We start from the raw sequence: 25,280 nt of genomic DNA, 5'->3' as shown, positions 1-25,280 counted from the left end.
TAATATTCATTACATCAATTGTGCAGTCTTTCCACTTTATGGGACAAAGACAGAATGAATTTTTCCGTTATCATCGTGACGTCAAACTCCTTACTGTCATGAGCTTCAGCATTCTCTGAAGCACTGTGTCTCCGAGAAGGGGCAAGTCTCCATGGAGCGACTGCTGACCCAGCAAGGGACGCATGACATTAAACAGCTGTCAGAGCTGCCCCGTCTCGTAGAAGCACAGTATCCAGCCACCCGATTCCATGCACAGTTGTGGACAGTATGCAAATTCACATTTGTTATGAACTTAACACAATTTCTACGAGCAAATTGCAATCATCATTCACCAGTACCATATACAGATAGTAATTTACTTTTTCAAAGTGATACATTACACTTCGTGTGCTGTTACTCAACTAATCGGACATGAATGTGGTTTTATTTTTGTGGAAAGTACGCACATAAAGGCAAAATACAAAACATAATTCTCAACCACTGTGCTGCATTCTCTCTCATTCATACTTTTTGGGTATCCAGACGGATAATAACTGAGAGGGACTAATATGTGGATAAGTTGATGAAGAGGCCGCAATCTACCTGTTTTGCACTCACAATATCTTGTAAATAGGGGGGCGGAGGAGCGGGGAGGGGGGGGGAGAGGGGGTATGACCTGGGGGTATGGAGTACTTTTAATATTTTGCAGGATGAACAGCTTATTGCAAGTATCCATAAAAAAAATTACAGTTCTGACACTATTAAAAATTTGTGTTATACCAACTTTTAAATAATTTTCTTCAAAGAAAATCACCTGACTATACTAGGACATGGGTGGGGGAGGGGAGAGGAGGGGATGCTGTGCCCCTCCCCCCCCCCCCCCTTGTCCCGGTTATGGACACCATTGCTTACAAATCTCCCTTACAGTATTTATATGCACGCAGTATTACTAGCATAATTTCCACAATTTGGCTCAGTTCCGTTCTGTGGTATAATCTTGTGGAGCACTGCAGCTAAGGTAAAAGAAAGTATTTATGCTACAGAAGTTGTAATAATAATACTGTGTAAAGTTGATAATGGAACACGTCGCAGAAGCCTCATCGGGGATCTAGGAAACCTTACACTTATGTGGCAACACTTTTACCCTCTAATGGCATTTGTGGTTACTAACAAGAGTGAATTTAAAATTAATTCAGCAATTAACCATCATAGTACTATATTCAAGTACAAATACTTTTCATATAGACTATGGATAACTCCCTAGGGTTTGGAATGGAGTTTTATGTTCTGATGTAAAAGTCTGTAAAAGATTGTCAGTGGATAACAGGCACAAATTGAAAATCCAAAAATATTTAAAACACAAAATACAAGAACACCACTAGCCACTACTATAACTTATCAGAGCACTTGAACTCAGGAATGTAAATTTTGTGTACTTCTAATGTTCGTATCAGATAGGTCCTGATTTTGCCAGTATACACATAGCTAATGATGGTCACATAAATGGTTTGTTCGGACTGCTGGATTAAAACAACAGCTGAGTACTGTATGAGGAGGAGCTGTCCATCCAAAAAGTTCTGAGGCTGATGGTGGCAGGTCAACTAACAACTGTAAACAACAGACGTGCATCCAGCCAACTGTGAACAGGCAGTGTTAAGTGCAAGATGTGCAGCCATATTGTGTCAAATTGTTGTGTGACAAATTGCAGTGGAGCAACATCTCTAAATTGAGTATTTGAGACATTTTCCAGAATGTTTTGAAGAAGAGAAAAGTGTGTGCAAAGTTTGTCCCTCATGCCATGACTCAAAAAAAAAAAAAAAACAGCAATAGACACTAGACGCAACTTGATTTAAATGCAAAATTCTGACAATTCTTCCCAGCAATGAATTAACATGTGATGCTACTTGGTGATATTGATATGAAGCTGCCGCTAAATGACAAGGGCAGAAATTCACATGATGGGTGACACTTTGATGACATAACTAACATTTGAGCCAGTGTGGTGCACGAGTTGAACAACATCCCAAAGAATGGATTTTCTGACAGTTTCACATGGTAATATGAACATTCTGTGTGTGTGTGGGGGGGGGGGGGGGGGGGGGTAGGTGGGGGGCATATTACGTAGAACATCTAAAGTATTAAAGCCAGCATCATAGTGTTTCTCTCCATTTCATCAATGCAAGCTCAAAACTTTTTGGACTGTTGTGGTATATCAAGTATAATCCAGAAGTAATAAGCATAATTATCAGTTTGGGTAAATTAGTGCTTGTCACAATTGGTGGTAGAACTAGCGATAGCATTTTCTCCTAATACGGTAAGTAAACAATCAGTGTGTGACACCAATTCTGAGGTACGGCAGTGAGAGCTTTATACAGCAGTAGGTGGGAAGTGACTGACGACAGGGATGCAATTGGCTTGAACTGTCTCTGAGTACTACGGGACTTAACATCTGTGGTCATCAGTCCCCTAGAACTTAGAAAGCTAACTAACCTAAGGACATCACACACATCCATGCCCGAGGCAGGATTCGAACCTGCGACCGTAGCTGTCACGCGGTTCCAGACTGAAGTGCCTAGAACCGCACGGCCACACTGGCCGGCCCATTGTTCACTATACAGGACAGGGATGCATACCACTTCTCTGAGACAGCAATATTCTAATTAAATACCTCGCCACAGTTCTCACAAACTACTCTATAATTAACAGGGGAGAAGTCAAGGTGGCTAAGGAGAAGCATATTTCATAGACACATTATCAGAAACTTTTCATAACGTGGCAACAGTTTACCCACAGTCTCATAGTTATTTTGTAAAAAACTGAAAGAAATTATTTTAAAAATTTCCTTGGCAGCCTTCTCATCATGAGTGATATTTCAATGAAGTACTCATGTTTGAAAAGCTCGCAAATCCGTCGGTCGACATAGATACCCCTTTAATTTTTGATTCACTTGGTCAATGGCTGGGTAGCCTTTAACTATATATACGAAGACAGTAAGACCTTCGTCTGTGCGAATGCGCACAGGTTGCCCAAACTCTTACGGGAATTGCCAAAGCGTGCGCAAGTAACGAGTAGGTGGGCAAATGTCTATGAGGTACAATAAATATGTAGAATTGTGGACAGTTGGGAATGTGAGTCTCACGGGAAGCATGCAAGGGATAAGTCCCTGCAGTCACGCTATTCATCTGTGTCCTCGGTGGCTCAGATGGATAGAGCGTCTGCCATGTAAGCAGGAGATCCCGGGTTCGAGTCCCGGTCGGGGCACACATTTTCACCTGTCCACATCGAGGTATAACAACAACACCTGTCGGCAGCTGAGGTTGTCAGTTAGTCATCATTTACACCTGTACCTTCTCAGCAGTTGTGTTGCCCACGGGGCCGACACATTTATCATGAACACCTCACACAGAATACTGATTGCCGTTCCTGTTGACACACCTGTGGACACAATTGTCTGTAAGGGTAGGAGGTGCATTCATCCTCATTCAAAATCTGGGGGTACAGGCTCCTTATTCATTACAAAATTCTGAGTCATTTTTAACAACAATTGTCTGCTATTCTACTAAACAGCAGATTTAACACTGCCAAGCTAGATGGAAAATACTGTTTGGTATGGCTGCACAATAAGGCATTAAACAGGTGAGAAGGGGTGCAGCCTGAGTCAACACAAAATGTAGCTGTTAAAACACATTTAACTCAACTTTAATAATGTCCATCAACATTAAATAACAAAGCCTGAAAGTAAGGCAACAGATCTATTAACATGGTCAGATGCGATGTTTGTAAACAAGATGTTATAGATGACATGAAAGTTTTACAAGCTTTTGTTTAGTTTATGGTGTATCCCTCCACTTTGAGGGGTATTAGTGTTATTCCTTATTAATTCAATAAAATTTCACCACTTATTCTGTATTTTTATGCTTCATATTTTTAATGTGCTGTATCAATGTCACATTCAAACTAAATTACTAACAAAAACTATAAAAAGATTACTAAAAAAAGCTTATTGGATCCACTGGACTTAATCACAAGAGGGATATAATTTTACACGGTTCAATCAAAATTATAGCCTTCATGTTCATATTAAAAATATAATGAATGTAATTTACATACACTAATGAAATTGCTTATACTTTAGGTATCAGAGAAATCTACCTTATACATGTTGAGTGGATACCCATAACTCATTTAAAACACAATATATTTAGTGTAGTTACTGACAAATCTATTTTTTGATGCACAATACATTCAGTCATATAAAAAAATGGCAATTATAGAACCCGACCCTTCTTTCTAAATTTCCAAGGCTGCCCAAGCCCATGGTCCCTGCTAATTGTGCTCTAGCTTCGAATTAGAAAGAGAATCGCATCATGGACTTTTGCAATTATAAGAGGTGACCTAAAACTTCCATTTGAAGAACGTACAGTACAGAATTGGTATGCCAATCAGGCAAAATTGCTGTGAGCATTGAGGCATTCATCCCACTGACGCACCAGGTTGAAGATACGAATTTGGTAAAACACCATGCCTGCTGAGTGAAGAAGTCCGTAACTGCAAGCTGCACATCCTTGTCCAATAGAAATTGGCAGCCCTTCAAGGTTTTTTTTTTTTTTAAGGGACTGATAACTGCATTGGAGAGGGATCACAACTTGGGTGCTTTACTGCCTGCCACTTCAGTTGCTGTTAACTTTTGTGTTATGACACTTGACACTTGGGATACAGAGACACGCGTTATCAAAAAAGGAGCAACATCCCTAGTCGTACACCATTCCGCAACAGACATACTGCTCTACATACATCCTTCAATCTCTGACAGATGCCTACCAGTGTTTGTTCTTCGGCACCCAAGAAAAGCACATCGGTCTTATTTGGACACATAATGTAATAACTTCACCACAGTTCACGTTTCTGCATTTACTGTACACGTGTCAGAAATGCACAAATCACACTAATCTGTTGCTTACATTTTGGTGCTTATATATCCGCATCAGAGTGGTACTACATTGCATATACACTGCAGCAACATCCTAAAACAGAAACTTTTTAATTGCCCCTTGTATTTTGTCGGTAACTACATCTACCTGTGTGGCATTGTGTATTCTTACCAAAACCTATATTCTGACAAGACATCAGTTCGTTGAACTGACACGTAACTGTGCCAATGAGTCACCATAAGCAGAATTCTATCTTGATGCTTTTCCTACACAAAAGAAAAATGTGCACCTCTGAATGATACACTACTCACTTGATGATGGTGAAAACTATGTAATAAAACTTAATGAAATGGTTGGCAAATTCAAAGTAACTACCCATTGTGTACCACTTTTATTTTGACATTGTACAAACAGATCGCACCAACTGGAAGGTAACACAAACTTGTGTTAGCATTAGCATTTTTCTTCAAACTCAGATAGTTGCTGAAGTTCTGCCACATGCCATCTACAAGTAATGTAACATGTGACTAAGCTTTTATTCAGACAGAACTGCTCCTTCATGTCGTCAGTTTCCAAGTGTCATTCCTGACTGTGCTACATACCTCATCTCATAAGTCAGTTGACCACTTTTGAAGCCCCTTCTCCACATTCAATCATTCTACCTAAATTACACGTCTTCTCACATTCCTTCGACATCACATAGCTCCCTTTGGTGAGGCATTGGCTGTATTTCAACTGTACTTCCACTCCCCACCCCCCCAGTCTTCTAATGTTGCTGCTGCTGCTGCTGCAGTTGACAGAGTAAATGGCCCCCAACTGGCAGGGAGTTCATACTCAAAAGTTATGCCTCCAAAACCTCTACTAATCATCCTCACATATTACTTGCCCTACCAATTCTCCTTAGGTTTCTGCTATAACTGTCGCATTTCTGTATGTTGCTGGCAACTCCTTAGTTGTGCAGCACATTTTCTCCGTTCAGTTGCCTATTTCTCTTCTTCTTCTTCTTCTTCTTCTTCTTCATTATGAAGCCCAGTGGACTGCACACTTCTACAAGTTTCCTCCTCCACTGTATTCTATCCATAGCTGCTATTCGCCACCTGTCCACATCTATTGATGCTTTGTTGAAACCTTCATAGAGGCCATCCCTCCAACGCTTCTTGGGTCTCCCTAGGGGTCTCTTTCCTGTAGCTGTGAAATCCAGGAGCTTCCGATGCCATCTGTTTATCTTCCATCCGGGCCACATGGGCTGCCCACTGCATTCGTTTGGCTTTGACAGTTTCTGCTATGTTGGGCTGCTGGTATAGGTCCTCAAGCTGTCGGTTGTACCTGATCATCCATTCTCCTGTTTCTGCATCCAGAACCGGACTGAAGATCTTCCGAAGCACCCTTCTCTCAAAAATGAGGAGTTTATGGCAGTCCTGTTTCCGGATACTCCATGTCTCACAGACATATAGAACAACGGGTTGGATCAGGGTTTTGTACAATCAAATCTTGAACTGTCTGGAGAGAGATCTGTACGAGGCAGTTGTGCTAGGCTGTGGTAAGATCGACTTCCTGTTTGTATTCTGGCATTGATCTCTGCTTCACATGACGATTTCTCAGTGAAAAGTGCCCCTAGGTATTTGAATTCGTGCACTCTCTTGTAGGACTGGTCTTCCACCTGCAGTGATTGTAGATGACCAGCAGTCTGACTTTGCCCACACATCGTAACGAGGTTGTCTTGGCTTTGTTTATGTCTAGCCCAAATTTTTAATGCAGCCTCCTTTAGTGCTTTGGTCATTTGCTCCAACTCCTCTTCAGACCTAGAGAGTAAACAGGTAACATCTGCATAGGCTGAATGTGCCCGTCTCTTTCCTTCAATTTCAATCCCTTCGTTCTCTCGGAAGGTCTCACATACGATCTTCTCGGGGGCAAAGTTGAACAGGATAGGGGACAACCCATCTCCTTGTCCGAGTCCTGTCATAATTTCAAATTCCTCAGTTACGCAATTTCCCATCTATACACAGTTATGATAAATATTTATCAGATTCCTTCGTATTTTTGTGATTATATGGCTAACAATATGCCCAGCATTCTCTTGTTTTCTATTTTTTCTTTGGCGGAACAAGATCATCACAGCACTTTTGCAGAGAAATCTGACACTTTTCCATCACGAAACTCAAAGTAATTCAGTTCCACAGTACAGAAGCACTGACAGAAAACAAATACTGGATGGACATATTTTGGTGTACCTTTCAGTCAAATGTATGAAACAGTAATACAATAAATTGTAAACAGAATTATTTATGAAAGTGATTGAGTGCCAAATACCAGCATGTTTTCATTTACTTATTTTACATTGTAAAATTTGTGAAGTTACCACAGACTGAAGTGATATCAAACATATGTCTACCTTAACACAGCTCTATTTGATAATCTTCAAAATTTTCCAATTGGAACAGAATTACATCCTAATACAGTTGTCGCTTAATTTAGAACAAACAAAATTTATTTTGTGTACTACAAGAGTATGTATTTTTCTTAACGAGATGTGTTTCACCTCTAATAAAGGATACCAAATGTGTTTTGGTGTACGGAGATAAAATTAAGATTTTAAAAAAGTCTACATCACAAATTTTATGTGAAATGACAAGGTGCTTCTGGCAAACTGTATTTTGACATCTAGTTATGACTTCACTGTTTCCTCTTCCACTGTCATGAAGGACACAAAACACTAAAACAAAACTAACTACACTTTCACTTTACACAATAATAGAGGTATGAAATGGTTTTCCATTTAAAATTCTCTCTCTTTCCTAATATTCACCCCGTCATATGAGGTCCACAGATTTCACGATTTGTCAAATTTATTTTATTGGTGCCTGTATGCCCCTTCTGTCACCACAATTGTCAAGGTAACTTGATGGAGGGGAGTCATTTGCACGACCAGTCTGTGAACTGTGTGAAATTTGCTCTGAGTGTTACCATTTTTAACTGTCACATACTGTAGTTTTGGATGCGGAGATTAGACATTGGCCCAGAATTTGCCTAACAAGTATCAGAAACCACTTAAAACCAACTCTCAGAAGGGCCAGTGCACTAAATCAATAGTGTTTAACCCACAGTCTGGATTCGATCTCGGTCTCCTTCCCCTCCCCATCTCACAAGCCATTATGCTTTGTACTAAGCTACACGAGCAGGCCAGACTGTGTTATATAAAAAATTGTATAAAATCAAGAGTTGTGAAGTGAGTTTGGGAGGAAGATTACATTTTAACATTCAGTCAACATCGAAGTCACTAAGGACAGAGCACGAGCTTGGACTGTGGCAAGGATGGAGAAGAAAATTGGCCACACCATTTCAAAGGACTCATCCCAACATTTGTCTTGGGCGATTTAGGGAAATCACAGAAAACCTAAACCTGGGTAGCCAGATGTCAATCTGAACCGTCACCCTCCCAAATATACTTTTTAAATGAAATATGAAGTGCATCAGGGGCAAATGCGGTCTTCAAAACTGGGAAAACTAAAAAGGAACATGTACTGATGCACATACCTGAACCACCTGGGTTTGATTGACAACATGCTTAAGCATATCTTCCAGTCAAATGGATGAAACAGAAAGATTGGAAATATTTTCACAGTAAAATGCGGGAAGATTAATTTATGGAAGTCACATCAGTGGCAAGAGCCAGCATGTTCATATCCCCTTGTTAAGTGTTGCTAAGTATGTGTACCTCACACAGTTTGCCTCTGTTGCAGATAAACTTCAATGTATGGAAGAACTTAACAGCAAGTTTGATAGTGAACAATTTTAACAAAGAAAATTCAGGTGACAAAACTGTTATATTAAGGAGACCTATGGGTTCCTTCAAGAGGTAAATTCCATGCGCTGCTGACAGAAACACTTACAAGCAGAAAGAACACTTTCAAAACATACAAGCAGTGACAGGAAAAAATGATTTTATAGCCAATTTCAGTGGTTTCTCTTATGCTAATTTTTTGTGTTATTTTTCACCAATCCTGATATCATTTTCTAATGGCATATTTTTGAAGTGTGGATAATATATTTACTACTAGGTGTTACTCGCAGCTGTCCCCACATATCAATAGTTTTGTTATGATGATTGATGGCAAGTAAGCAAGCTAGTAATTTATAAATATCTGGGTACATAATGAATAATGTAATTGGATAGATAAAAAATCTACTCACCAAGTGGCGGCAGAACACACACATAAAAGAAGGTTGTAATTGGCAAGCTTTCGGAGCCAGTGGCTCCTTCTTCAGGCTGAAGGACTGAAGGGGAACAAAGAGGGGTGAAGGAAAAGGACTGAAGAGGTCTAGGAAAAGTGGTAGATTTTTGGAAAGCCACACAGGAAGGCAGGTCATGGGAGACTTACTGCATGGGATAAGAAGGAAAGACTGATTGTTGGATACTGCAACAGATGAGATTTAAAAACCTGAGAGCAAAAGGTGGAAGACAGAGTAATATGCAGGACAGAGATTACTGCTTCAATGTCATGCATGAGCTAAGTGCATTGTACATAGCAAAGGTGGGAGGGGGAAGCTGAAAAATAGATGTAGGAAACTAAAACAGAGTGAAGAAAAGAGTAGTTACTGTGAAAAAATGCTGAGATGGAAGAAATTAACATAAGGCCAGGTGAGTGGCAAGAACCAAGGACATGTTATAGTGCTAGATCCCAACCACAGAGTTCTGAGAAACTGGTGTCTGGGGGAAGAATCCAGATGGCGCATGTGGTAGATCAGGAACAAGGGTCATGATTGTCAGTTTGCAGAGCATTCTCTGCAGCAGGATATTGCGTGTTGCCAGAATACACCCTCTGCCTATGCCCACTCATCCTACTTGATAATTTGGTGGTAGTCGTGCCGATGTAAAAGGCTGAACAGTGTTTACATAGCAGCTGGTATATGGCAATATGTCATTTCATGGGTGGCTCTCTCCCTGTGATAGTAAGAGGTGTGTTCAAAAAGTAAGGTGACTTTATATTTTTTTTAAAACATATTTATTTATTCATCAATATTCATGTTGTCCCTTTCAAAGTAATCTCCCTCGGATACAATACATTTGTGCCAATCCTTCTTCCAATCCTCGAAGCACTTCTCATAAGCACTTTTTCGTACAGCCTTGAGTCCTTCCAGCGATGCAGTTTTTAAAATCTTCATCCCTTCATAGGCCTCTTCAGTTTTGGGAACAGCAAAAAGCCACAGGGGGCCAAATCCAGTGAATATGGCGGCTGAGGCATCATTGTCTCGTTGTTTTTGGCCAAAAAAATCTTTCACAGGCACCTATGAATGAGCAGGTGCATTGTCGTGATGCAAAAGCCATGAATAGTTTTTACACAATTCCGGACTTTTCTATGTATTGCTTCTCACAAATGGTGCATAACGTCAAATTAGTACTCCTTATTGGCCGTATAACCTCGAGGCAAATATTCATGATTGAGAAAAATAGTGAGCAAAACTCTGACGTTTGATCGAACTTGGCATGCTTTTTCAGTCTTGGCTCTCCAGGATGCTTCCATTGGGATGAATGGGCTTTGATTTTGATGCCATAACCGTAAACCCATGTTTTGTCACCAGTTATCACCCTTTTGAGCAAATCAAGATCATCACTGACGTCATTCAAGAGCTCCTGAGTGATGCTCATGCGAGGGGTCCTTCTGATCAAAATTTAGAACTTTTGGAACAAACTTCGCTGACACACATCTCATGCCCCCAAACATCCAAAAAAGTTGCATGACATGAGCCGACCAATCTGCCAACATCCTCAGCTACTTCTCTTAGTGTAATTCGACAATTTTCTAAAACAATTTTCTTCACAGCTTCGGCATTATCATCTGTTGTTGATGTGCTGGGATGTCCTGAGTGAGGTTCATCAATGACATCTTCTCAGCCATTTTGGAAGAGCTTGTACCACTTGAAAGCATTTTTTACTTACAGCAGACTCACCATAAGCCACTGTCAACATTTCAAATGTTGTAGAGCACTTGATTCCATTTTTCACACAAAATTCGATGTAAATTCTTTGCTCAATTTTTTTATAATAATCTAAAATGGCCGAGAATACTAAAACATGTCTAATCTATCTGTCAAAAACAAACAAAGTATGCTGTAAACTTGAACATGAACATATGTTCGGGACATGTGCACCAACATAAAAAAAAAGGAAAAAAATTTTTTTTTTAATTGATAATCAAATGTACGTTGCCTGCGCAATTTGAAAAGTCACCTTATTTTTTGAACAGCCCTCATATATGCCAATTACAGGGCGCTATAGGCGGTGGTAGGAGGGTGCATAGGGCAAGTCTTGCAGTGGGGACAGTCACATGTGTAGGAGCCATAGGGTAGGGAGATGGGTGCAGAAGGACCACAGGGTCTGAAAAGAATTTTGCAGGTATTTGGAGGGCAATGACAAGCTATTCTAGGTGATGTAGACATGTATGCATATATGTATGTATGTATGAATATAATAGAGGGAAACATTCCACGTGGGAAAAATATATCTAAAAAGAAAGATGATGAGACTTACCAAACAAAAGCGCTGGCAGGTCAATAGACACACAAACAAACACAAACATACACACAAAATTCTAGCTTTCACAACCAACGGTTGCCTTGTCAGGAAAGAGGGAAGGGGTAAGTCTTTACGCTCCCGGGATTGGAATGACTCCTTACCCTCTCCCTTAAAACCCATATCCCTTTCCTTCCCTCTTTCCTGACGAGGCAACCGTTGGTTGCGAAAGCTAGAATTTTGTGTGTATGTTTGTGTTTGTTTGTGCGTCTATCGACCTGCCAGCGCTTTTGTTTGGTAAGTCTCATCATCTTTCTTTTTAGATGTATGTATGTATGTATGTATGTATATATAATGTATGCAGTGATGATACAAAATGAATGTGTTCCATTATCTTGCTGTATGTTGGATCTTAGTAAAAATATTAAAAATTACAAAAATTTATCTTTATTATCAATTATTCCCTGCATGATCTTAACTCAATATAGTTCTACAACTAAAATTTCAATCTTGCCTTCTGTAGGAAGGGCGTCAAGATTTTATTGGCTAGATACACATGAGCAGGCTATACAGTGTTGTCCATGAGAAAAACAGTTTTTCTCAATGCACACCAGAAACCAAAGCATTATCTCTTAGGCTTTAGTTTTGTTCATTCCAAAAGCGATTTTCAGTGGTAAATGCAATATTTTAGAATTTGTGAAATTAAAACATTTTTTCTTTAGCTGTACCACTAATTATAATAGCTGTAACAATATTTCAATCCAGATGCTTAATTTGTAAGCATGTATTGTTACAAAATCTGGTTGCAGAAAATTTAGCATCATGAGGATCAGAACAACAACCTTTAACCTGTAAATAGTCTTCACAGGTTTGCCACCAGATCACATTGTGCAAATTCCACAATATTTCCTCAGAGCAACTGTCCGACATCTTCAGGTGGTTCAACCTTGCTCGTGGTTAGGTACAACTGACGGTATCTGCACTCCAACGCCCCCTGCGGTTACCGTTAGTTGTACCTAACCACGAGCAAGGGTGAACCACCTGAAGATGTCAGATAGTTGCTCCGAGGAAATATTGTGGAATTTGCACAGCGTGATCCAGCGGCAAACCCATGAAGACTATTAACAACACATCTGCCGGGAAAGCTGGAAGAGTCACAACCTTTAACCTATTTATTAGAAAGCACTCTAACATTAATAAATAAGTTTAAACTGATGAAGAAAGAAAATAAATAACTTTTAGTTCAATGCAGAACAAATTTCATAATATTTGTATGTGCAATAATATTAGTTACTATTATGCATACCGAGCGAGGTGGCGCAGTGGTTAGCACACTGGACTCGCATTCAGGAGGACGACGGTTCAATCCCACGTCCGGCCATCCTGATTTAGGTTTTCCGTGATTTCCCTAAATCGCTCCAGGCAAATGCCGGGATGGTTCCTTTGAAAGGGCACGGCCGACTTCCTTCCCCGTCCTTCCCTAATCCAATGAGACCGATGACCTCACAGTTTGGTCTCTTCTTCCAAACCCAACCCCAACCCCCCCCCCCCACTATTATGTATCTCCCTGTTCGGGTAAGCATAGCTTGTGCTGTGCATGCACACGAGTTTTATAGCTCCATATTTCACCCCTTTCTGTTACATTCATTAAAGGGTAATGCACATCATTTTCCCTCCTAGTGTCTTGCTTGAGACTATCCATGTTACTCTCAGACTTATATGGATTGTTGATAGCATACTTCTTAAGTAAATAAATGTACTGTGATGCTGTAGTTAATCCCAGCTGCTTATAGAGATGGCTTCAAGATGTACCTGTATGAATTTGATACATAATTTCCTATTGCTCAATGTTGCAGTGCATGTCTTTCAATTGCATACATACACTGATCAGCCAGAGCATTATGACCATGTACCAAATAGCTAGTATGTCAACCTTTGGCAAGGATAATAGTGGCAGCAATGAAGCCTTGGTAGGTCTGGAGGGAGCTGCCACCACATCTGCACACACAAGTAACCTAATTCTCTTAAACTCCGGGTAGGGGGCAACGACCTCTGAAGCCACCTTCAATCGTATCCCGGATGTATTCGATCGGTTTCAGATCTGGTGAGTTGGGCGGCCAGCACATCAATTGGAACTCGACACTGTGTTCGTCGAACCACTCCGTCACACTCCTGGCCTTGTGGCATTGTCTGCCATCATAGTGCTGTTTTGCACAAGCTCTACTGGACCTGTAGATGCTCACGTGAATGTTCTCCAGGGCACAACAGAGCTGCTGCCAGCTCGCCTCCGTCCCGCAGTACAGGTGTCGAGGAGCCGTTCCCCTGGAAGACGACGGATTTGTGCCCTCCCATCGGCACGGTGAAGCGGTATCAGGATTTGTCTGACAGTGCAGTGCTCTGTCAGTGCACAAATGTCCACTGCCAATGCGCCCCTTTCAATCACAGTTGCCGATGTCGTGGTGTTAACATCGTCACGTGCACAGACCGTCGGCTGCAACGTGCCACCGTTAGGAGTGTTCGGTGCAGTGTGTGTTCAGACACACTTGTACTATGCCTAGCATTAAAGTCTGATGTTAGTTCCGCCACAGTTCACCACCTGCCCTGTTTTACCAGCCTACCCAACCTACGACGTGAGAAATCTGTGATGTGGGGTAGCCGCCCAACTCCATAATGTCTAGAAGTCTCACGCTCGTTTCGCCACGTGTTGAAGACACTCACAACAGCACTGTTCAAACACCTGACAAGTCTTGCAGTTTCAGAAATGCTCGTGCCGAGCATCTGGGCCGTCACAATCTGCCTTCAGTCAAACTCAGACAGATCGGCCTTCTCCATTTTACATGCGGACAGCGCGCTAACTGACACTACGTGCACCGTGCAGTCCTTTCTCTCACTAGCAGTCCTTTCTCGCCACGTGACGCTGCTATCGCCTGGACGGGTTTATATCAACGGTAAGATGGTGGTCATAATGCTCTGGCTGATCAGTGAAATTCTACACTACTGGCCATTAAAATTGCTACACCAAGAAGAAACGCAGATGATACAGGGGTATTCATTGGACACATATATTATACTAGAACTGACACGTGATTACATTTTCACGCAATTTGGGTGCATAGATCCTGAGAAATCAGTACCCAGAACAACCACCTCTGGCCATAATAACGGCCTTGATACGCCTGGGCATTGAGTCAAACAGAGCTTGGTTACCGTGTACAGGAACAGCTGCCCATGCAGCTTCAACACGATACCATCAAGAGTAGTGACTGGCGTATTGTGACGAGCCAGTTGCTCGGCCACCATTGACCAGACGTTTTCAATTCGTGAGAGATCTGGAGAATGTGCTGGCCATGGCAGCAGTCGAATATTTTCTGTACCCAGAAACGTCCGTACAGGACCTGCAACATGCGGTCGTGCATTATCCTGCTGAAATGTAGGGTTTCACAGGGATCGAATGAAGGGTAGAGCCACGCGTCACAAAACATCTGAAATGTAGCGTCCACTGTTCAAAGTGCCGTCAACGCGAACAAGACATGACCGAGACGTGTAACCAATGGTACCCCATACCATCACGCCGGGTGATACGCCAGTATGGCGATGACAAGTACACACTTCCAATGTGCGCGCAACGCGATGTCGCCAAACATGGATGCAACCATCATGATGCTGTAAACAGAACCTGGATTCATCTGAAAAAATGACGTTTCGCCATTCGTGTACACAGGTTCATCGTCGAGTACACCATAGCAGGCGCTCCTGTCTGTGACGCAGCGTCAATGGTAACCGCAGCCACGGTCTCCGAGCTGATAGCCCGTGCTGCTGCAAATGTCATCAAACTGTTCGTGCAGGTGGTTGTTGTCTTGCAAATGTTCCAATCTGTTGACTCAGGGATCGAGACGTGGCTGCACAATCCATTACAGCCATGCAGATAAGATGCCTGTCATCTCGATTGCTAGTGATACGAGGCAGTTGGGATCCAGCACGGCGTTCCGTATTACCCTCCTGAACCCACCGATTCCATATTCTGCTAACAGTCATTGGATCTCAACCAAAGCGAGCAGCAGTGTCGCGATACGATGAACCGCAACCGCGATAGACCACAATCCGACCTTTATCAAAGTCGGAAACGTGATGGTACGCATTTCTCCTCCTTACACGAGGCATCACAACAACGTTTCACCAGGCAACGCCTGTCAACTGCTGTTTGTGTATGGGAAATTGGTTGGCAACTTTCCTCATATCAGCACGTTGTAGTTGTCACCACCGGCACCAACATTGTGTGAATGCTCTGAAAAGCTAATCATTTGCACATCAGAGCACATTCTTCCTGTCAATTAAATTTTGCGTCTGTAGCACGTCATCTTCGTGGTGTAGTAATTTTAATGGCCAGGAATGTAATCAGTTTCTTTTGAACAATGAATAATTTTTGCTCACGTATAGAATTATCGCAGAACATTATCCCATCAGGCTTCAGTGAATGAAAATATGATACAGGGTTTAGAGAATTCCAACACACCAACAACAGTAGACTTCTGTAGGAAGTAAAGAACTGCGTGTGCAACAATGTGAATCTTAATGACACAGCTCTTGAAGCAAATAAAAAACAACAATTTCAGTGTCGTTAATCAATCTCACAATGTGCCTTGTTACAGATTCTTAAAGTGAGACAAGGTTCTCAGAAATTTTTCGACCACTTATAGATCAGCGTTGCAAAATTCACATCTGGATTAAGACAAAATTTTATTGCCGTAATTAATGGGCATTTTAATGTGTGTATTTACACATTAACTTCGGTACTCATTTGTGTTTTGATTGGTTTGTTAAATATTAATACATTGTGTATTATTATGGATCAGCCACATCTGGTGGTAGCCACACCTACCAGTTACTGTGTTTGTCATTGGGCTTGTCGATGTATTCATTCAGGTGGCATCCTATGGGGACTGTACACATCCACTTCCCGATTCTACGCCTATGCTCCACAAACCACCTTATAGCGAGTTGCCGAGGGTTCTTCCGAAAGCCCTTTCTGATCGCCCCTTACCTGCACCATTTGCAAACGGTGCACAGGAAGAATGGTTGTGAGCAACCCTCTGTGCATTAACTCCAGCTTCTTGAATTTCTTAAGTGCGGTCTCTCTATTAGACGTATTGTGGGAAGAATTCGTACAGGGTGTGAGAGGTAAGTAACACTACTGGCAACACCACGAACATTCTGGCATCGCTGTGTCATTCTACTCGTGTAGACCGATGTGTTCATCCCTTACAGATGCTCCCTGTACAACCGTCACATGATTTTTGAGAGCACCATCAGTGAAGTTGTGAGTCATGAAAATGCAACAGCAGAATTTAGAGCAATGTTATGCCATCACGTTTTGTGTTAAACTTGAGTGTGACCTTTGTAAAGTTGACTGTGGCATATGGGGAACTTTCCTTATCAAGAGCACAAGTTTTTTGCTGGAACACATCATTTTTGGAACACCGAGGACACGCTGAAGATTAACCTCGCTCAGGAAGACCTCCAACTTCAAATACGTTGAATGTGTGCATGTTCTTGTGTGATCAGATTGATGTTTAACCATAAGGACAATGGATGACTTGTTAAATACTTTGACTGAACAACAAATTTTGACCTAAGTTTTGCAAATGTGAAAGATTTTGTCAAAATAGTGCCCACAAACCTCTCAACTGAAATGAGCAGATGGGCACTCTAAGAAACATGCGTCGTTCAATAGAATTGACTATGACAACAAATGTTTCAGTTGTGTGATTGCAAGTGATGAATACTGGAGTTCTGAGTACAATACGGAGACAAAGCAGGAAAGTGAGGAGTGGTAGACTGACACATTACCTCTTCTTTTAACGCCACCTGTCAAGGGTCCCAGACTGATGAGCAATACTCAAGAATCGGTTGAACAAGCATCCCATAACCCTCTTCTTTTGTGCATGAGTTACACTTCCTTAAGATCTTTCCTATGAATCTTAGGTTGGCATCAGCTTTCCCAACTATTTATTTTATGCCGTTATTCCACTTATCATCATTCCAGATGGTTATTCCTAGATACAGTATGTGATCAAAAGTATCCAGACACCCCGAAAAACTTACATTTTTCATATTAGGTGCATTGTGCTGCCACCTACTGCCAGGTACTCCAGAGACCTCAGTAGTCATTAGACATCGTGACAGAGGAGAAAGGCACACTCCACGCAACTCACGAACTTCAAACGTGGTCAGGTGATTGGGTGTTACTTGTGTCATATGTCTGTACTCGAGCTTTCCACACTCCTACACATCCCTAAGTCCACTGTTTCCAATGTGATAGTGAAGTAGAAATGTGAAGCGACACGTACAGCACAAAAGCGTACAGGCCGTCCTCGTCTGTTGACTGACAGAGACCACCGACAGTTGAAGAGGGTCGAAATGTGTAATAGGCAGACATCTATCCAGACCATCACACAGGAATTCCAAACTTCATCAGGATCCACTGCAAGTACTATGACAGTTAGGCGGGAGGTGAGAAAACTTGGATTTCATGGTTGAGCGGCTGCCAGGTCTACATTGATGTTTAGGCTGTCATCAAGGCTAAGGGTGGGCCAACACCATATTGAATTCCAGTATTACCAATGGAAGGCACCACAAACTCGTACATCTTTTCAGCCAGGTGTCCAGATACTTTTGAACACATAGTGTATTTAATGGTAGTTACCATTCCCAGCAGTTTATCATCAACAGTTTAACTGTAAAGTAGTGAATTTCTTCTCTTATGCATGAGGAGTATGTTGCATTCATTATGTTCAGAATAAAGAGCCAGCCCTGCAAAATTCATCAGTCCTTCGCAGCTCTCCCTGCAGCTCACAGCAGTCCTCTGAGATGGCTACCTTTTCACAGACAACCACGTCATCTGCAAAAATCCTGACGGGGCTTCTGACGTTACAATAATAATTGTTCTATCGCACTTCCTTGGAGTACTCCTGAAATTACCTTTACTGCTGTGGATTTTGTTCCATTCAAAGTGCAGACACAAATCTGGTCTGAGTCGACTGCCAGCTCTTTCCTGGTCCACGGAGAGAGTGTACTGGGGAGTGAGAGATGGAGAGTCGCGAGTCTCTCCCACCAGCCACTAGAAGCTTCCCCCCAACCCTCTCCCTGCCTCCTGCCCCAACCCCAGTATCTACATGTACAGTGTTCTGGATCCTGCATTTAAACAGAGAAAGCTGAGATTCACAAGATGCCTGCTTGTGAAATCAGTGTTGATATTTGTAGAAGAGATTTTTGTTCTCCAAAAGGGTCATAGTATGTGACATAAAACACATTCTATAATCTACAGCTGATTGACATCAGGGACAAGGCCTATATGTTTTGTTTTGTTTTTTTGTTTCTTTTTTTTTCTCTCCCTTTTTTGGCGCTATGTATCCTTTGTCACTACAGCAGCCACTTCTTTTGAGAACTCTGAAATTTGTGGGGATATAATTTTTTTGTTGTCACCAGTCTCCTTATTGGTTGATGTGGCCCGTCACAATTTCCTGTCCAGCGCCAATCCCCTCATCTCCAAGTGGCACTTGCCCCCAATGTCCTCGATTTTATGCTGCATGTATTCTCACCTCTACCTTCCCCTACAGTTTTACCCTCTAGAGCTCCCTCTAGTGTGGATGAAGTTATCCTCTGATGTCTTAACACCATGACCTGTCATCCTGTCTCTCCTCGTCAGTGTTTTCTGTACAATCCTCTCTTCGATTCTGCACGAAACCATCTCTTTTCACATCTCTTATCGGTCCATCTAAACTTGTTTTACTCCATGTAAAATGTCCAAATTACATTAAAATGTTTCCAATAAAATAATTTTGAATATTAAACCCATATTTGAGAGGGGCCACATGATCAGATATCTGTTGAGGCCCACTAAGGATCCCGTGCATATTGTCCACACTGCAGGCATCTACGAACTTCGGTGAGAAGGAGGTGATGTCTGAGAAACTTCCTGTCAGATTAAAACTTGTGTGCCAGACCGAGACTTGAACTCGGGACCTTTGCCTTTCATGGGCAAATTTTAATCTGCCAGGAAGTTTCATATCAGCACACACTCCGCTACAGAGTGAAATTCTCATTCAGGTGATGTCTACATTCATGAGACTGGCAGGCCCATCTGCACTCGAGTACCTGAATACAAATGTCAATGTACAACAGGGACAGAACTAGAAGTCAATTGTAGTTGCCTTTCAATCAATTTTCCAGAACTTTGTACGATTTCTCAGCGGCCCTGGATGCAGCAGTGAAAAATAAGGGAAGTTATTGAAATAATCAAACCTCCTAACAGCACGAACACTAAGGATGGCTGCAAGTTACCTACGACATGGCCGCCAGCATTTACAACCGAGCAGACCGTATGTGTTCGCCAGTGGGCAGCTCCACTTGACCCAGATTTACCAACACAAACAACAGCCAACAAAGAACTGCCGTGTGGCCTTAACACTTACCTGTGGGAATACACAACCCCATATATACAAACTGCCAATTTGCTATCAAGTACCAATCACTTATGAAAGTGGCACAAACAATAGCAAGCCAATATGCATTCTCCTACCAATCACCTACTGGAGTTGCTGTCCAATTAGCCACAAGAGTAGCACAGGTAATAGCCTACCATACAGCTGTTCTCAAATTGTCCAATAACATCCCAGACATGTGACATTAGTAGGTACCAGATGACAAAAAAAAGGGGGCAGTGTATAGGGAAAGATATACATTAGTATGCAGGAATTAGCCACCCTGAAGAGGACAGCAGAAAGTCAGTAGAAACATCAGCAGTTTAGTTGCTTTAGTGTTTTATAATAATAACATGGCCAATTTCCAGAAAAAAACATATTATTCAAAATGACACTGGTTGCAGAAGTCCATGAACTTGTTCATCACAATGTATTACTAAGACAACAATCCTGGAAGATTTCACATAAAGCCAGTCGGAAGCAGATTTTAAAAGGGATTTTCATATAGCCTCATATAAAGAGGCCAATGTTGGAATGAATAACTGGAACATTAGATGCCTTATGCAACTTACTGTTTCAAAACATATACACTTGTTTTAAAAATTATGGTGGTGTTACTTAGACTGAAACAACAGCAGCTGGAATGAATACCTAAACCAACAAGACGGGGCCGACTGTAAATGACAAAAGGTAATACCTCACCCTCCACTAACTCAATTCCCCTAGTAGTGCTGGCCCATTACCCACACACCCCACGGTGGCAGAACACCTGGTGGTAGTGCTTCAAAATCACAGGTGGGAACACAACTGGCAACGGAAGTTTCAGTCATGCCTGGAGGCGTGCTCGGGCAGCCTAATGGTGGAGTCGACTGCTTCCGGTAAACGAGAAGTCCGAGTTTGAGTCCAGACAGTGACATCAAAAGATGTCTTAGAATGACATGTTAAAAGCCAGTGGTGACATTGTTACCACTTCTTTTTAATCTGATTTATTTTGTTCCATTTTTATTTTTATTTTTTTTTTCTTAGTAATTTGCTTTGCCTAACAGATTACTTTACCTCGGAAATCTTGGTGCAAAGTGTTACAAGGGAGGATCAGAAAGCAACAAACAATATTTCTTTCTCTCCCGGCAATGCAGCTGGAATGCTGCAATTTCGCAACCACACAGTTCAAAACTTCTGCTACAAAGCGTATTTTGTTTTCGTGTGCACCTATAGAGAGAAAAGCCTGCACTACGAAACAAAGATGGAGCGCTTGTTACTGTTGTCAACTTGTGGAGAACAGTGAAGTGTAGTTCACTATTTGTGAGCCAAAGGCATAAACTCAGTGAAACTCACAAGGACATCTGTGGCGTGCATCGGGATGCCTATATGGACTGTAGCACTGTCTCCAGGTGGTGTGCATTCTTCGAGAGGGCTGTGTGAATCTTTGTGATTCACCACAGTCCAGGCAGTTGGTAACAGCTGCAGCCCTGCAGAATGTCAGAGTCATTCTGGCAGCAATTCTGAAAGGGTGCCATGTGCAGCTGCAAACCTTATCGCAGCAATTCAACATTTCCTGTCCTGCAGTGTACAATATTGTTCGTGGCACGTTGGAATTTCGTTAAGTTAGTGCTTGCTGGATGCCTGAGAAGCTGACAAACAACCACAAGGTCCAGCGAATGACGACGAGCCTGGATGCTTAACGTGTTTTGCTGCAGGAGAGCTTGACTTTCTGAGAGGAATCGTCAGTGGTGACAAGTTGTTTGCGCACCATTACAAGCCCGAAACCAAGTGTGCCTATATAGAACGGAAACATGTTGGTTGCCCAGTACAAAAAAAATTCAAAGTGACTCAATGTGCTAGGAAAGTGATTGTTACAATGTTCTAGGATATCCATAGTGTGTTTATTGCTGGACTTTGCTCAACACAGGACCACTGTGAGTGCTGCAGCCTACATTAAAACTCTGGATAAGTTGAGTCACGCTCTTCTGACGAACGCAATGACACTGATGCTGATGGTGTCAAATTTCTTTATGACAATGTTTGCCCTCCCACCTGCTGCTCTTGTTCATGAGAATACTGCCAAATTTGGGCAGAGGTGCTCCAACATCCACCATACAGTCCAGACCTTGCACCGTCAAACTTTCATCTGTTTGGCCCATGAAGAAATTTCTGGCCAGCCACGCGACAGATGCAGAAGTGAAATCGGCAGTTCACAGATGGCTATACTCCAAACCAAATGGACTTCTATGAACTGGGTGTATTGAAACTGGTATCACAATGGGAGGAATGGGTCGAGAACATTGGTGAATATGTAAAAAATCGGGTAAAAGATGTAAGCTGATTTCTGATCTTTTTGTTTTGTTATCTATTAAACTTCTTGGCAACAAAATTAAAGTGCATTACTTTCCAATACTTTAACAGATATCAATTCAGAACGTAGGAGAAGTCTTATTGGCTTAAACATAAAGTATCAATCTAGGTTTTTTCATTTTGCCTTCAAAGTAACCAAGACATTTTTACTAAATCATCTTGAGAACAGAATTACTGTATTTACCTGAGTATAAAACGATCCTGAATGTAAGACGACCCCATTTTTTAACAGGGTCCTTGAAAAAAGTTTTTAATGTACTCTAACCACAGACTTTTACTGATATAAGGTATCTTCCTAAAAAGTTAACAATGCACCTGTTCTAAAATTAGGCCACTTATTCACTATCTGCATTTTGATAACACATGAAGGAATAAGATAAACAAAAAAAAGTTTAATTTTTATCTTTGGTACCTTCTTTTTTTAGTGTCATCTATGCTATCACTATTTTTAATCATCATCATCATCATCATCATCATCATCATCATCATCATCATCATCATCATCCTAACAGGACACCTGTGACAAATCTTAAATATGTTGTGACTTCCGAGGTGGTTGTTACAAAAGTACCTGAAAACAAAGCAGGTTTTTTTTTCTACCCCCCCCCCCCCCACCCTCCTCTCTCCCTCTCTCTCTCGCTGAGCACATAGTCGATTCTGCTTCTATACTAACGTGAGAATGTTACAATCTCTCTTGCTTCCAAACAAATCATCTGCCCATTGCTCTCTCATTGGCTGTGTAGAACCAGCAGCTGACACACTGTCATTTCTCACGGCGAGCGTCGACTACATTCCTACACGAAATATGTAAGTACACCACTGGCCACAAGCAAAACTTTTAGTACCTCCTACAGAAGTGTATGCTATTGTTGAGTATTTGTCCAATTTTAAAGACATTTAATTCTGAGAACAAACTATTTCAGGCAAACTGCATGACAGATGTTCATAAAAAGCCACAATACGCAGTACGGGGTGTTTCAAAAAGGACTTTAAAACTTTGAAAATTCATATAAATTAATTCATAGGACCTACAGAGGTGATTGTAGCGTCAATTTGTAGGGAAACACATTAAGTTTTGTCTCACGCAGTTTGCTAGTGACGAATCGCACTGTAAGGAGTGCTAGGAGTAGTTGCGTTAAACATGGCTGCCTTCACTGGACCCGAGCGTGCTAGCTGTGTGTTTTGGTTTAAAGAATCGAAGTCAGTGACAACAGTTCAGTCAAAATCCACATCAAACATTGCAACACATTCGTGATAGTTCTAAACTGAATGTTTTTTGAACAAAGTGTACGGCCCTTTTCCTTCTGTGAGAGAACCACCAACAGGATGGTGTACCTGGATATGTTACAACAATTTTTGATACGACAGATCAATGAGGATGACCAAGAATGATATGTTTATTTCACGCAAGATAGTGCACCACCTCACTGGCTGACATACGGGATTTTCTCAATGACCACTTTCCTGGTCAATGTATAGGCCGCGATGCGCCAATTGCAAGGCACTCACATTCCCCAAACCTGACACCACTCTCTCTCTCTCTCTCTCTCTCTCTCTCTCTCTCTCTCTGTCTCTGTCTCTGTCTCTGTCTCTCTCTTCCCCCCCCCCCCCCCCCCCCATGGGGATTCATCAAGGATATCGTTTTTTGTACCTTCTGAGCCGGCTTCTCCACCTGAACTTGGAGCAAGAATTTATGCCGCCACTGACCAAGAAGAAATTGACTTCCAATGGGATGTGTGCAGGATAATGAACAGAAGCCACATACATCATCTTTAGTTTAAGGTAATAAATAAATAAACTAAAAAAACTTGGTGTGTCCTTCCAAGAAACACTAAATTCAGCTCTATATCTTCTTTCAGTAAATTTATATGATTTTTTACAAATTTTAAAAGATGCAGAAGGCAATGGAAACTACTGCATTAAAGACACGTAATGTGTATCCACAGGACATCTGGCCTGTAATTGAAGAAGTGTCATGATGATCTCTCCATTGGCAAAAGATTCCGGAATAGTCCCCCATTCGGATCTCCGGGAGGGGACTGCCAAGGGGGAGGTTACCACGAAAAAGATTGAATAATCAACGAAAGGATAACGTTCTACAAGTCAGGGCGTGGAATTTCAGAAGCTTGAACATGGTAGGGAAACTAGAAAATCTGAAAAGGGAAATGCAAAGGCTCAATCTAGATATAGTAAGGGTCAGTGAAGTGAAGTGGAAGGAAGACAAGGATTTCAGTATCGGGTAACAGCAGCAGAAAATGGTATAACAGGTGTAGGATTCGTTATGAATAGGAAGGTAGGGCAGAGGGTGTGTTACTGTGAACAGTTGAGTGACCGGGTTGTTCTAATCAGAATCGACAGCAGACAAACACCGACAACGATAGTCCAGGTATACATGCCGACGTCGCAAGCTGAAGATGAACAGACAGAGAAAGTGTATGAGGATATTGAAAGGGTAATGCAGTATGTAAAGGGGGACGAAAATCTAATAGTCATGGGCGACTGGAATGCTGTTGTAGGGGAAGGAGTAGAAGAAAAGGTTACAGGAGAATATGGGCTTGGGACGAGGAATGAAAGAGGAGAAAGACTAATTGAGTTCTGTAACAAGTTTCAGCTAGTAATAGCGAATACCCTGTTCAAGAATCACAAGAGGAGGAGGTATACTTGGAAAAGGCCGGGAGATACGGGAAGATTTCAATTAGATTACATCATGGTCAGACAGAGATTCCGAAATCAGATACTGGATTGTAAGGCGTACCCAGGAGCAGATATAGACTCAGATCACAATATAGTAGTGATGAAGAGTAGGCTGAAGTTCAAGACATTAGTCAGAGAGAATCAATACGCAAAGAAGTGGGATACGGAAGTATTAAGGAATGACGAGATACGTTTGAAGTTCTCTAACACTATAGATACAGCAATAAGGAAGAGCGCAGTAGGCAGAACAGTTGAAGAGGAATGGATATCTCTAAAAAGGGCCATCACAGAAGTTGGGAAGGAAAACATAGGTACAAAGAAGGTAGCTGCGGA

At 41.7% G+C, this 25,280-nt stretch overlaps 1 non-coding gene across 1 annotated transcript; it reads left to right on the top strand.

The window, feature by feature from the left end:
* The first annotated feature begins 3,166 nt into the window (after positions 1–3,166).
* On the top strand, positions 3,167–3,240 carry Trnat-ugu (transfer RNA threonine (anticodon UGU)). Its single transcript has one exon. It is a non-coding gene; the product is annotated as a tRNA-Thr (tRNA).
* The last annotated feature ends 22,040 nt before the right edge of the window (positions 3,241–25,280 follow it).

This window comes from Schistocerca cancellata, chromosome 11 (genome assembly GCF_023864275.1).
Source record: "Schistocerca cancellata isolate TAMUIC-IGC-003103 chromosome 11, iqSchCanc2.1, whole genome shotgun sequence".
NCBI lineage: Eukaryota > Metazoa > Arthropoda > Insecta > Orthoptera > Acrididae > Schistocerca > Schistocerca cancellata.
This window is presented reverse-complemented; position numbering and strand designations above follow the sequence as displayed.